The sequence below is a fragment of the Aricia agestis genome, chromosome 13 (genome assembly GCF_905147365.1).
Source record: "Aricia agestis chromosome 13, ilAriAges1.1, whole genome shotgun sequence".
In the NCBI taxonomy this organism is placed as follows: domain Eukaryota; kingdom Metazoa; phylum Arthropoda; class Insecta; order Lepidoptera; family Lycaenidae; genus Aricia; species Aricia agestis.
The window spans coordinates 12,799,225-12,813,889 of NC_056418.1; the positions used below are offsets into that span (position 1 = coordinate 12,799,225).

General features: G+C 34.9%; 1 protein-coding gene across 2 annotated transcripts in view; it reads left to right on the top strand.

Moving 5' to 3' along the window:
* LOC121733146 (fibroblast growth factor receptor 4-like) overlaps positions 1–14,665 on the top strand; it is a 134,789-nt gene that overhangs the window by 89,742 nt on the left and 30,382 nt on the right. The gene's annotated exons all lie outside the window — the stretch shown is intronic.

The following is a 14,665-nucleotide window of genomic DNA, read 5'->3' on the forward strand; positions in this document are numbered from 1 at the left end:
TTTGCCATCCAAAAATGTCAAACCAAACTAGTGATGTGCTAAGTGTGGATAAAAGTATCGATAAACGCAACAAAGAGTAGACATGTGAAATACATTAACACATGCAGGCGTAGAAAGTATTTTCTCTGGAGCTCGTTGCGCAATGGTCCATAGTGACCTCACTTGCATAATAATACTTCACATAAAACGAGTAAAAGTTACCGAACATTGCGCAAACTAAACAAAACCAATTGCGTAAACTTGACATTTGTAAATTTCCCCTTATGAAACTCATCTCTGTTTTTAAAGAACATTAGCCTATTTTCGATTTGCGAAATGTTTACGAGTATACCTGGCAATTGACCGATTACAAAATCCAATTGTATTCGAAAAAATAGTCATTATTTTTTGTAACGTAATTCTTCTTAATTGCCGATTGTTCGCCGTTTAGTTTCTTAACCGCCGCCCACATATGGTTTCTAATTAATTTAAATAAAATTTATTGTACATTAATTTATTATTGATAAAAGCCTCTTAACTCACAAAAAACATTTAAATTCAACTTTCGTTAACTCGAATATATAAAATTTTATTTAAATTACTTTTTATACCTGTTACAACAGTTGTTGTTATATAATTTTAAACTCCCAAGTTACAAAATTAACATAACTGTGCGAGAAAAATAACATTTTTGTATCTTCTTTTTAATTAACATAAAAATTAAAAATACTTTTTTCCACTTTATATTATAATTTCAGTCCAAAAACAAATAACTTTGCCAAGATAATAACAACGTTTGATAATAAAAGTAAATTTATTTTTATTGTTATAATAGAAAAAAGTTGTGTACATAATATCAACACAATATAAATAATATTAATATCACAAAACAAAGGCATAAATGAAGTAACACGATATACTCAAATTATAACTACCCCTGTTAATTACGAATGAAAATTTATTCTGTCGGATAATTTGATCATTCAATTACCGTAGCTTCAAATGTCTGATGGCTGCGACCTATGAATAAGATGTTATACTTACACATCAACAATCCATGTCCATACTAATATTATAAATGCGAAAGTGTGTCTCTCTGTCTGCCTCTTACATCTTCACGTCAAAACCGCTGAACCGTTTTTGTTGAAATTCGGTATGGTGATACCAGGGAAGGACACTTTTTATCATGTGTGGTTCCCACGATAAACGAATTTCTCTTGAGACATAATAAAGGAATGGAAATAATTTCTGACACATTACATAATATAAATCTGCTTTTTTATTCCACATGTTTTATTTAAATGGTAAATGTTGGATGGTTGATGGATATCCAACGAAATAGACTAGTTATTATTTCTCCCGGTTTTTACTGTCCTTCTTTTTCTCGATTATTAAGATTGGATTTTCTGTACTTTAGAACAATAATTTAAAAGGTCAATAATATTTTCATTTGTTCTAAATTCTTCGGTCGGTGTTCTTTAACCTGGATAAAAAAATGATTTTAAAACTTTATTTAATTCATGTTTTAAACGTTCATAGGTCATAGTTTAAGCACACGAAAAATAAGAAATAAAATTAGGATAGCTACAAAAACCAAAAAAAAATATATATTAAAAAAATTACATACTGAATAAACGTCGCAGAAGTTTCAGAAAATATGACAAGTTAGTCCCCAATCCCCATCCATCAATACGAAAAGTAGGTACTTGTTCTTTCCTAAAGTAAATTATTACATTGACAACGTTTTCCTCTATGCATAACATTGTTATAGTATTATCTAACGCAATACTTTGATATAGTTCTCGAGATAAGTATGTTAAAACAAACACAAATTGCGTCTTCGGAAGAACAGACACATAAAACCTTTCCTCAAATGTTAGGGTTGTCAATTCTGACATTATCGATATTTTATTTTTAACAAATTATTTACTAGAAGTTGACGCCCGCCCGCTCCGTTGCGTCAAAATTCGTTTATCGCGCGGGAACCATACATTTTCCGATATAAAAAAATCCTATGTCCTTTGCCGAGACTCATAGTATCTCCATAACTTATTTCAGCAAAATCGGTTCAGCGGTTTGGGCGTGAAGAGGCAACAGACAGACAGACACACTTTCGCATTTATAATACAAGTATGAACTTGTATGGATTTATGTACAGTGTTATTTAAAAATCAGTAATGTTTATGTAAAGTTTTCGATAAATACTTTTCATCGCTTAAATGAAGCTGATATATTGTAAAATTAAACTTTTACACTTTTAAATTATTATGCAGTAGCCGGTAGCTATATGGAGAACAAAATAAGATGTTCAATGTAATTGTTTTGTACTTATTATGTGGCGCTTCTTATTAACCAATTTTCTTTGACGACATAATCTTTATCGATAATAACTTGACGTTTACAAGCACGCCTTCCTGTTTCTATCGATAAAAACTATCACATCCTTAACTACAGTGATCTATATAGCTGTCATTAATCAAAATGACTAGTGCATTATACCACATTTTGTAACATCACTTTATGCAAGTAATGGAGTACAAGTATTACATTTAAATGGCATAAGATATGGAGATAATAGTCTTTTTCCGTTATTTATCACTTTGATTGAATTTCAGCAAGGTAAATTAACCAGATGATGAAGTAGGTAAGTTGAAAGGTTTGTTCAAATTTAAGGAAAAAATGTGTGATTGCACTCATGTTATAAAATGATAGTTATTAATTTCAACCACTTACGTCTTCAATTTCTATCTAAATTAAAAAATAAATACTTGAACCTCAAAGCAATTAATGAGACGCTGTATTTGTTTATTGTGCGTTTAATACATAATACATAATATTTGAAATGGCATAAATATAAGTGTAGGAGGTTATGTGAAGGAGGGGATAAAAAATATCGATAAAAAAAAAATATATTTCACATCACTAATACAAATAAATAAAATAGTTAAATATCGAATAAGAGATTATCATAACAACTTCCAAGATTATGATAATATTTTGACCCCATGTTTACAAAGTTCCGACTTGGCTACCTTATGTAAATTATGTTTATATAGGAAAAGTTCGGGCCGGAAGAAATTGCAATAATATTAAAATACATGATAATATTACGCATACATATACATAATTAGAAGACCCTGCCCAATGGGGGCGTTGACCCCAAGCGGATAATATTATTATGTGTATAGACTATAGAGACGGTGTACATAGTAACTAGTATGTGACGTCATGAAGATCTCTGGGCTTAGCAGAAATATTGACAGCTTCGTATTAGTAACGTTATTGAACATTTTGTATGGCTCTTCAAGGCTTTTTGGCGCGTAGATAAAACTTGATAAGCTCACACAGCATACTCTTTCGAGCTTGTTAAGGCCCAAAGTAGAAATTATCTCAAGACAATAACTTACGATACCTTTTCGAATACGTAGTTGTCGAAATATCCTGCTAAGCTTACAGCTTACTTACATATTTTCTATTAAATTATCTCGTAACAACGTTACAATAACGTAGCTGTCTATTTTCCTGCTAAGCCCAAAGTAGAGTGGAAATCATAAGTTTCTATACAATAGTTTTTGATAACATTTGAAATACGCGATAGATGTCAATTATTGTTCCTGCTTAGCACCCCCTCAATTGAAACCATTTTTATTAATCTCGACAGAGTTGTAAATACATAGTAGATTGTTCCTGCTCTGTTATAGTTTTAGTTTGTCAGTATGTTTGCGTCACATCTCCGCAGCGGCGAAAGTGACTCTCGCCGACATCTGTCAATACGGTCCACGAATTTTCATACGCCACGCGCGTTGCTTGATGCCAGTAACTTGCATACTACTCGGTGCCAGTAACTTGCATATTACTTGATTTTTTTTTTATTCCCATTATACGACTAGGCCAAGAAAAGGTGACGAATTAGACGCTGTTGATAAAGAGTGGCCAAATAGATAGAGACGTGTGGAATGAGGTCTCTGCCCAACAGTGGGGAGTTGGGAAACTAACGGCTACTTACAATGATTTTACATCTGCAAACGTTTAGTAATAGTCCTTTCACGATGTTCTTATACTTGTATTATTATACAAGTATAAGAACATCGTTTTTAATACAAATATGTATTGTAACGCTAAATGAACAACATTTAGCGTTACAATACATATTTGTAACGCTAAATGTGATAAACGCATGTGGTAATTAGCGTGCTTTAAGTACAAAAGCGACACAGCTATCTATTATTTTAGCACCACATTAAAAATTACATATTGTTATTTAAGATCTCTATAATAATTGTTCAGGAAATATAAGCATATGTTGCAAATTATCTACATAACCTATTAAATTATTTCTCAAACTCTTACCTTCGTTGTCCGGTATAATTAAAAAAAAAATGTATTTTTGTATAATTTCTTAATTTTTTTCGTAAAGTACGCAAAAAATGCGTGCTTGCTATACATAGAATGAGTCATTAACGAGTACTTCAACCTTCAACTTGCCAATCACTGGCGCGAGTAGCTGGCGCGTGTACACGACTTTGCCGCCAAAAGGACCTGATTCAGAATCAATGAGAGAAAGCGCCGTTACGTCACGTTACGTAACGTTATCGAGTTCGAGTGAGTTCACCTTGGTCCTTGAGTTACGTCCGGTCTAGATGGACCCGACAAGTCTTACATACTCAGGAAACAGATGTATTTGGGATTTAGCAATTTTTCGAGAGCTTAACTATTGGTATACATAATACAGTTAACAGTATGTTGAAAACTAGATGACGTCGTTGCGCTAAAATTAGTTTATCGGGCGGGAACTGTACATTTTACCGAGATAAAATGTCCCTCAAACTCAATAATTTTTATTCACAATAATTTTTTTCAAATAATTTCTGTCGGGGCTATCACTGGTGCCTACCACCGGTTCGGGAACTAACCCGGCGGCCGGCGAGAAGAACCGGCGTAAGAAACTCGCACGGGGCCATGTTTTACTAAAAAGATGGAAAATTACAAAAAATATATAAAATAACAGTGTCATTATGACTAAATGAAATACAACGAGTGTACAATAATTATACATTTTATTATATAGAAACAGCTCTGCAGGGGGCGACCTTATTTCCATGGTAAAATATATAATATTATGTCCTTTCCCGGGGCCTAAAATATCTCCATATTATCAGATTTCAGCAAAATTGGTTCAGCGGTTTGGGCGTGAAGAGGTGACAGACGGACAAACACACTTTTGCGGTTATAGTATAATAATACTCGAAAAATATAAAATAACAATACTCTCGAAAAATCCATATTATCCATCCGTCCACAATAGTGGACGGATGGATGGATAATATGGATTTTTCGAGAGTATTGCTCTTGGTACGTTCTTTTTCGGACTCAAAGTTAACCTTTCAGCTTGCGTCAAGAATTAACAGAGACTTTCTAGGATACACTTTAGCATACATAAGAATATCTATATATTAAGTAAGTATTATATGTTTTAGAATAAAGCTGTAAAAAATACGTAAGTATTTCTTGACAGTTAGCACTAATAAATATAATAAAAAAAGACAAAATAATACCTATAGGAAAGAGGAAAGACTAAAACTTTTTTAAGTTAATATATTATAAATAAATTAATAGATAAAATATATTACCAATTTTGGATATTGATATTTAGATACAGGTTGCAAAATTTGGCAAAGGCTATCTAAGAAGTCAGGTGACCTGGCCTTGTGTATGTTCTAAAAATCTAAATTGTCCTAGAAATATGTTACCACATACTACAGAAATTCTCTTCTAGGAATTCGCTGTGTAAGAAACAAAAAAATATTCTATGTCCAATTTACATAATTCCAATCTGCCTCCTTAGTATGGCCCTGGAAGATTTGTTTCCAGTCTTCTTATACAAGATGTTAGTGGAAACCAGGATTGGGAACTCAAAAACACTGTCTTCATACCTATACGGATGCCCGAATCGTCAATTTATATGGGTACTAGACGTCCCGCGTGGCTTTGCCCGCGTAAATTAGGAATTTTACGGAAACCGTACATTAACTCATAAAAATGGCTCTTATATCCCTACTCCCTTCACTTGGTTTACTCTATATCTGTGCCAAATATTGCCATAAAAATTGCTGCAGTAGTTCGTAATTTCTAATATTTTCCTGAGTTTCTTCGGTCGTATTAGTCTTAGCGTGATAATATATAGCCTATGGTCTTACTCGATAAATTAGCTATCTAACACTGAAATAAGTTATTTAATCGGACCAGTAAGTAGGTCCTGAGATTAGCGCGTTCAAGCAAACATACTCTCAAGCAATATTAAGTATAGATTTTTTCAATTATCGCTTGAAAAACTCGAGTCTCGATCTAAAAGACTATGAAACGTACCAATAACAGGGTCATTATAGGCTCATAAGTCATAGCCATGGGACGATGTATGGTATAAAATGGTAGTGATGATGATGATGATGATGAATGTAATTTGCATAGTAGCATATGCTTTCCGTTCTTAAAACAACGCCGAAACTCCCAAACTTGTATCTATAAAGAATCAGGAGTCCTCTCAGCACCTTCCGAACCACGGTATACCAGGTATACCTCGGTGCAAAATCTTACTTGTTGGTAGCATATGTTTAGAATACTTCTCGCGAAACCGAAGTCACATTTTCCATATACATTTTGAGGAGTTCCCTCGATTACTTATGCATCCTTCATCAGATCACCACTTTTGTGAATATAATACCAAATTGGGATGATACCCTATAGACCAAAAAAAAAATTTTGAAAATCGGTTAACAAACGGCGGAGTAATCGTTGAACATAAGAAAACGAACATAACACCTCCCCCATTTTGAAAGTCGGTTAAAATTGTAGCCTATGTGTTATACTGATGTATAAGCCATATTATTGTAAAGTTTCATTAAAATCCGTTCAGTAGTTTTTGCGTGAAAGAGTAACAAACATCCATACATCCACACATCCATACATCCATACATCCATACATCCAAGCAAACTTTCGCCTTTATAATATTAGTAGGATGAAGACGGTTTTTTTTTGAGTTTCCAGTATAAATAATTGTTCTCACAGAAAAAGTTGTTCTTTTTGACGAGCTCATTTGATGGGTTTCAAGGATAACGGTGTTTACACTAACACACTGTATAGACTACGGCCTTATTACTTTGAAGCAGAAACTTTTATCCAAGAAAATGTAGTTAAGTATTTCTTCAGACGAAAGACAAAGACTGCAAACCAATGCTAGTCCGGCAGTAAACCACCGCTGCGCTGGATTACTGCCGGGCAAGCATTGGTTTGCAATTAGAGATATGATATTATTGTTAATATTAGATTATCTTCTATACATATAAAACCTATGTCCAAGTAAATAACAGAAGAGAACTACGCATAAGGACGGCGACATTAAAACCGAGATAATACCATAAAGTTAATATTATACCTAGCGGAATAGAGAAACAAAGGCCTGAGCAAGAGAGATATCACTATCAGTAACACTGCGTGGTAAAAAGAGACGTGTGATACATGACAGCAGCATTCTTTTTTTGACGTCCAGTCGGCACGTGCCGCACGTTGACAATTTAATCTCATAGAAATCATGTTCAATCATGCTTGTGTAAGTGTATACGTACACATATTTTTACACACAGATGAAACCAATTCGGTTACGTTTGACGGCTCGAGATTGTTGCTCTATTCCGCTAGGTATATTAACTTTATGGATAAAACTAATTACTTTCACTTACATTTTTTTCTGTGTGTGCCGGGTGCCCGGAAAACTCGATCCCAGCCTACTGGCTTTCGGTGCATCGCGGCAGTAACCAAAAGTGATAATTTTAGATTTTAACATTTTAGATGTATTTTAATTTTATCACTTTTTAACAATTATTGTATTTATTTCTTTTATTTTTAACTTCAATTATATTATTTTATAGGTCTATTGCCTGAATTAAACGATTATTTATTTATTTATTTATAACAAGGTAGCTTCACACAGAATAGCAACAAAGTTATTATTATGAACCGTCATGTCTGAATGTTTGTAGAGTTTGCGCTATAAACCCTTCAAAGTTTGCGTAACGGAGAGTCACACAAACATGAGATTTTTTTTAAATATATTTTTCAGCCTAGGCTTCTGTACTTTAGCAGCAAATAATATTCCTAAATTATCGTATTTAAATTAAACTATTAGGTCACTACGTAATAGTCTGCCTTATGCCTCTATCCATACTAATAATATACATTATTATACACTAATATTAAAGTGTGTCTGTCTGTCTGTTACTTCCTCACGCCCAAATCACTGAACCAATTTTGCTGAAATTTGGTATAGAGATACTATGAATCCCGGGAAATTAAATAGGATTCTTTTATCCCAGAAAATGTACGGTTCCCACGCGACAAACGAATTTCTGCGCAACGGGTTTGCGGACGTCATCTAGTATATAATATAGCTAATAATCACATTTTAACGTTTCACCCTCTAGATTCTAATAAACCCTGTCTTTTCATCACGTAACTTGAATAAAAGTTAAGAACTTGGGCCTAGAACACGGAATAGTAGCTGAGTTTCATCCGCAAGTTGCTACCAGGAGTTAAGAAACTAAAGGTTGACCCCGGAACAGTCCAAAACGCTGCGTTTATCGCGATTTACGTCTGAAACGCATTGTAGTAACACGGGTTAAGAAACTAAAGGTTGTCCCCGGAACAAACCAAAACGATTAGTTTATATTACCCTGTTATGACTACAAGTTTCAGACGTGATGCGATATATAGAATATCGCATCACGTCTAAAACTTGTAGTCATAACAGGGGTTAAGAAAGGAGGAACATTCGAAAACGCTGCGTTTATCGCATCACGTTTGAAACTCGTAATAACAGGAGTTAAGAAACATGTTGACTCAAAATAATCCAAAACGCTGCGTTTATCACGTCTCAAACTAGTTGTGATAACACGGGTTAAGAAACTGAGGGTGAAGCCAAAGGAGCGTAATTTGTGAGTTGTGAGTCGCAGAATTTCGGCTGGCAGAAATTCTGCTGCATTTAGTTTCATACAAAGTCCTGTTTGATTCACACAAGCGTAATTTTGTGAGTAATAATTTGTATGAAAAGATATTTACGCGACTGAAATCAGCGTAATTTGTGACTCACGACTCACAAATTACGCTCGGTTGGCATCACCCTAAAGGTTGACCTCAAAACAATTCGTAAGGGCGTTTGTGCACTACACGGAATTTTACCGTCCGGCGTTACTTCCAGTTTTCACGTTTGCCATATAAATAAGGTAAAAAATCGAGATGCCGCGCCGCGCCGGATGGTAAAATTCGATGTAGTGCACACACGCCCTAACGATGCGTTTATTACGTTTACGTCTGAAACTCGTTGTGATAACGTTATCTCACGGTGCGAGATCTTGACTTTGCGATCTGGTTAACGCGTGTTATGTCACTACCGGTATTCACTTGGCTTACTTTTTCCTCAGGTTTCGGCGGGTTTTTTAATAAAATATGTTGTCCGAAAGTAAGTACTTCCGGTATATCGTATGATATTTGCAGCATAGGATGTCCTAATAAGGATAAATTTCATATTTTGCAAATTTCGAAATGTTGCTTAAAAAAAAACGCAATTACTAAATTATGTTGTGTAAAGAATGGGTCTTTCCGGTGTTTGTTTTTTCCTGGCATGCCTGCTGGCAACACACAATCATTACTTATTTTGCAAATTTCGAAATGATTTGCTAAGTCTGTTTAAATAACCCCCAAAAAATACTTTGTTTTACGTTACCAATCAAAAGTATTTTAAATCAAAATATTATGTTGTTAAATTACATATAGACTATAGTGTCTTTCCGGTGCAATGTATAATTTATTTCTGCTGTGATCTTTGCAACATTTACTGCAACTTGCTTAAAAGGATGTAAAATTAATGACTTGCAAAAGTCGAAATTATGTTTTTTTTTTATTATTATAAAATTGGGGCCGTCTATGGACTGTTCGTCCATATCCTTTTATTGTTATTTTATTATTTACATTTTTCGCACCAAGGATAATTGAATAAATATTATAAATTTTAATTTGTTTTGAACATGGTGAAAAAGCGCAAAAAGTATCCATACAAATATTATAAATGCTGTCTAGTCCATTTTCTCCTTCGAATCCCTCACCCCATACTAATCTCCTCCAACGAGGGTTCTACCACACTGTGCCCCTTCTAAAAAAGGTTTAACCAAACTTAACTATCTTTTTTCGACGTGGAGTATTTATGCAAGAAACTTCACCGGAAGATTCCCAACATTGTTTCGCTTAATTAAACCCGTGTCAATGATCTTCATTGTTGAGATTATCAGATGAATTTAGGAAACTAGTGTGAACGAGCGGAGGAATCGCCTGATGGAACGTAAAGCCCATTAACAACAACCTCAGTGTCAGCGCCCTCCTGGAAATGTTTAATCCTCTTTTTCTATTAAATATAACGCAATATTTTGATACCAGTTTCTGGAAATATAAGATTAGGATTAAATTTATATTAAATATTAAATTAAATAAATGTAAGGCACTGCTGGTATCTAAAGAAATAGAGATCCTCAAAAGTCCTTCAAAATATTATATCTCTACAAAGATTTCTCTACAATATTTATTCAGAAAAAGGCTTATTTTATGCGCTAAGTAACATAACATTAAGCATAATACGAATAACCTACCTAGCTAAGCAAGCATAAAACTATGTTGGAGATAGGCTAGTCTAGATAGGCAGGGAGATAGGCTGTATCGCGTGCGCGCAGCTATTGTACGCGTATCCGGTACACAGTTTTTCAATCGTTTCCTCATGAATCATGACAAATACGTATTGTAAGTCAATTTATTACTCGATTTAGAATGAGAAAACTTGATAAAGATTACATTTTGTATGCAAATTAGAGATAAATCTATGTGAACAACGGAAGTTACAATACGAACATGGTTATTGGTTAATTTCTCGTTTAACCCACAGCGATTCTACCTCCGTATGATGTAATCCCTAAAAGCTGTCTAATTTCAATCAAAAGGGACGCCTAATGACTTTACCCTTCTTTAAGAAGGAGGAATTAGGCGTCCCTTACCGCCGCTGGCGGAGGGCAGCTGCAGGGGTATGTCGGACTCCCACCGGGATGTGGGTTACCGACTAAAACCCCACACTCTTCTTCCTGGTGTGGGACCTGGCAACAATTACCTTAGGGCGCCCCAGGGGTAAAACATGGTAACAATTAAGGAGATTAAAATACACATTATGTCTGCTTCAGACTATATTATGGTACATTGCCTACCACCAATCAGAGGAGTTCTTAAGTGTTGTACTTTTCTCACTAACTTCATAAAAGTCACGTGTGGCACTCGAGGACTGCCGCGTTTTTACGATTAGCATTTTTATCAACTTTTTCAAGTATAGTTCGCATACGTCGCACGCACACAAACACCGTGTCCAAGTCTGCAACGCTGGCCGGTCGGAGTGTGTTAGGCTTTTTTCGTTATGGAATTTCTTGATTCGGTCGCCACACCCAAAACCTGCGGGTAAAAGCTCTATAATGCAATAGCTTAAAAACATAATAATTTAATAACTTTATCCACTTTTCAGATAATGAGTGGCATGTCACGCATTCTCTGAAAAAATAATACTTAACAAGATTCAATTCAACATTTTCTCTTAAGAATACTTAACGAAATTCAAGATATAGTAATCCTAAACAAAACCTACTGTAATATTTGTTTGATTCGCGACATTTGGCGACGAGAATTGGGCGTTCCGGGATTTAGAGATTTACGTTGTGCTAAGTCGTTAGTAACGCATTGTGAATTTGTGAGCAATATTTGATTTGCTACGTGGAAAATGTTGCTTAAGTTATACTACCTAATACCTTTAGTTCTTGTACGTAGGTACTCCACTCTACATAGAATTATAATGTAAAGATTCACCGTTTGGACTTTAGTAATATTAAATTTCTAAAATAAAGTTTGTTGGTTTGCTTTGACGATTCCTTTGTTGTATGATTTTGGAATTACTAGGCTGCTTTTAAAAAAATGTGTACTCTACCTATACAAGATCTTAGTGTAAACACCCAAAGAGAATGTCATATACTACGGTAAACACCATCCTTGAAACCATCAAATGAGCCCGTCAAAATGAACAACTTTTTCTGTGAGAACAATGCTGGGAACTCAAAAAAATCCGTCTTCATACCCATACAAATTGCCGATCCGGGCATCCGCATGGGTATGAAGACGGCATTTTTTTTGAGTTCCCAGCATTGCATTGTTATCATAGAAAAAGTTGTTCATTTTGACGGACTCATTTGATGGTTTCAAGGATAACGGTGTTTACACAAACATACTATATAAAATAGATTAATTCGATTTAGCATCTTATATTGACTTTTGGTAATTAAAGATTCGAAAGAATATCTTATATTAATGAAACAAGACTTCGAGTTACATAATCTTTAAGACAGATGATAATTATAATAAAATTTAAATGATTTTAACATTTTAAATAAATTGGAAGATCATTATGTCAATTATCAGACATAATATTTTATTGGCAGAATAGTATAATTGATACTTAGTTGTAATTAATTAGTCTAGAATAGCAGACGACAGTAATAGTAGACCGTAGAGTCACGAAGTAAAAGTGAGCCTATTTTAAAGTTCAACTGTATATTATGAAATAGGTAAGGGAGCGTCCACAAATTACGTGAGGTGTTTAGGGGGGGTCACGGCAAATTTGCGTACAGTACTTAATTTTTTTCTCAACAAAATAATACTATTTTGGTCCATTTTTTTATCCAGATTGTACGTATGCTTAAGATTTAATCGTAAGCGTAATATGTATACGATTAAGATCATTCACAAATTCGTTCAAAAGAAAATCAAACGTTTACGTAAGAAACCCACATTTTGAAAAATCTCACGTGAGATTTGTAGGGGGGAGGGGGGTTGAATAAAATCTCACGAAATCTAATCAGAAGGGGGAGGGCGGGTCAAAACAAACACCTCACGTAATTTGTAGACGTCCCTTAAGGGAACATTCCAAATGGGATACTGCAATGTTTTCACGCTAAAGGCAACACTGGCATTGGCAATAAAAAAAGTTTTGTTCGACGTTAATTGACGTTTCAGTCAATATAATTGTGATATTATGACGTGTGCAACAGGTCGGATTTTGGTCGGATTATTTACTATATATCACTGACCTCCATTATACAAGTGCGCTGGACTTATGATACCCACCTGCTTTTTGTGCTTATTTGAAGCGGAATCAGCGCCCCCAAAGCGGGGGAAGAGAACTAAATCTGACATAAATTGCAAATGGCCGCTTAATCGTTATTGGTTGTCATCACTAGTATAAGTTCCAAGTACTCTCACTACTGGTATCAGCGCCAATATGGCGACTTTCAACCGTCATTTTTACGTCAGATTTAGTTCTCTTCCCCCGCGTTGGGGGCGCTGATTCCGCTTCAAATAGGCACGAAAAATAGCTGTCATTTCAAAGGGTGTCGTAAGTCCAACGTACTTGTATAATGGAGGTCAGTGCTGTATATGCTAGTAACGCCCTCTGCTCTGACCACTGCGCAATATTCCCTGTTGAAACTAAGATGTCATGTTAAAATGATATCAGAATCGGGGCACAGTATTTGAACTACCGATGTGACATTTAGTCTAGACATGTTTGTAGTCCAGATAATTAATAACAGTTGTAGTAGCTATTGGTTTCGAAACTTAATAATTAAAGTTTAGGTTTTAGTTTCCTCACACTACAAAATAATTAATGATGTATATTTACATAATGACAAGCCAGATATATTAATAATATCCATACTAATATTATAATTGCGAAAGTTTATTTGTCTGTCTATCTGTCTGTCTACCCTTTCCGCTCGAACCGATAAACCAACTTTGCTGATATTTGAAATGGAGAAACTTTGTATATTTGTCACCATATATTATCATAAATCTATACCTGTCATCAACTAGTCTAAAAATAAATACCAGTCATCCCATGCACATAAAAGCACTGACCCAGATGGTCTAGACGCTAGGCATGCCCTAGGACACCTAACATAGCTCATCCACTTACACTAGTGTCAAGGTGAATTGGTTTCTATAATCATCTTGATCTAGAATAAATTGAGCAAAACTATGAGCATTTCATTAATTACATCTTAAACGATTCTTCGTTATAAGAAAACCAGACCTCAATTTTATTATGTAGTTTAGTTTATCGCGCGGGTACAGTTTTCAGTGATAATAAAATAAGTGTTGCACTCGCAAACTGCCGCGGTAAAGCATAGCATATTTATCAACTTATATGCAATTATAATTCTCATACGACTAGTCGCACGCACAAAAACACCGTGGCGAAGTTTGCCGAACTGAAACGACGTTGGACGGTGCATGACGCTACACCGGCCAACATCAGAGTTAGGTTTATTTCTTGATTAATTCGCCGCGCTCAGAGCCCGCCATAAAAGCTATGCAAAACTTTGAAAACCACTGATTCATATTGTTTATATACAGGGGACCATACACGTGTGGAGTACAACAGGGTTCGGTTATATAACCGGTGAGTCAGCCGTCTGCCGCCACTTGTACTTTCGTTCACGACTCACGACGACATTATCTAGATGTCTGCTCCGATGTCTTGTCGTGATGTATCGTAATTCG